We start from the raw sequence: 1,438 nt of genomic DNA, 5'->3' as shown, positions 1-1,438 counted from the left end.
AACAAAGTGCAAATGTGTGTACGAATCTGTAAGATATTAATTTCATAGTGTAAACAGCTTCAGTGATTTTAATGGGAGTTTTTGAGAGTGCTTGAACTAGACTGTCAGTGAAAATGTTCTTTGATAATGTAAATGTTCTTTGCTCTCTTACGTCTTCTCTAACGAAAGTGTTATGAGTAGCCTAACTTGCAATGCTTTTATTCACATTAACGTTCAATGTTAAATTCACATTAAATATAAACTCAGTCGTATTAAAAATATGTAATGGCATGACACCCATATCTGTTAATTAAGTAAACAGACAGGTTTTATGCATAGTTAATAGATTACGTTATTAGGTTACTTTGACCACCGCCCACTAAAGATCAACATAATCTAAAGGTGAGAATCAAACCCCAACTCGTGCCCCCTCAAAAATAATGAGTGCATGACACCCCTGCACGCACGCGCACACACACACACACACAGTCAGTATACCTCACAAGGGAGTCCCCTCATTTAAAATTCTCTCCTCACATGCATGACTGTGCTGCGACAATTTGCTGTGAAGAGCAAAATGTGAAATGGGACATATTTTACACCCTATACATGCATTTTTCCCCAGCCAAAATATGTTGCAAATATTACAGTATATATTGCAACAGTTGATTTTTTTTAAACTTTAAATTTCAAAGAAAGAGCATATATTTTCCTGTACCCATTTGCTCTATGTTAATATTCATACATTGTACCCAAAAAACAGTCAAAACTGTAGAGAAAACATGTTCTTGGTGATTTAAAAAAAATGAGTTGATTAAAGGATTTAAACTTTTAAACTGCATCAGAAAAATTAAATGACAAAGATGAATGTTCAAGTTTGGGGCCAGTAAGATTTTTTTTTTTTTTTTATAAAATATTTTTTATTGAGGAAGGATGCATTAAATTGATCAAATGTGACAGTAAAGACATTTATAATGTTACAAAATATTTCTACAGTATATCAAATAAATTATCTTTCAATTCATTAAAGAATCCTGAAAAAGAAATTAGCTGTTTTCAACACTGTTGTAGTTACTTGATATATTAGTGTTGTTTGTAATCTTTTTAATCTAACTTTGGATGAGTGTGTGTGTGTGTGTGTGTGTGTGTGTGTGTGTGTGTATTTTAGAGGAAAATCTTGAATATAAAATGAGCCATGTGCAAAGGCAGACATGTGTCAGATATGACAACATAAGTGAAGGTGATTATTTTCTATTTCCTATCCCAATCCTAATTGTTAACTCCACACCAGTTCTGCTGAATATACTAAGGAACACTGTGCCAACCTTTCCAATGTACATTCAGTTACTGTTCGCAAGGTGTGTCCTCCAGCAAGGTATACAGAGTCTATCCTTCCTCTCTAGACCATGACCTGCACACACACACACACACACACACACACACAGAAACACAAAATCAA

Source organism: Sinocyclocheilus rhinocerous, unplaced genomic scaffold (genome assembly GCF_001515625.1).
Source record: "Sinocyclocheilus rhinocerous isolate Xijiao unplaced genomic scaffold, SAMN03320098_v1.1 scaffold3340, whole genome shotgun sequence".
Classification (NCBI taxonomy): domain Eukaryota; kingdom Metazoa; phylum Chordata; class Actinopteri; order Cypriniformes; family Cyprinidae; genus Sinocyclocheilus; species Sinocyclocheilus rhinocerous.
Note: the sequence above shows the minus strand (reverse complement) of the source record.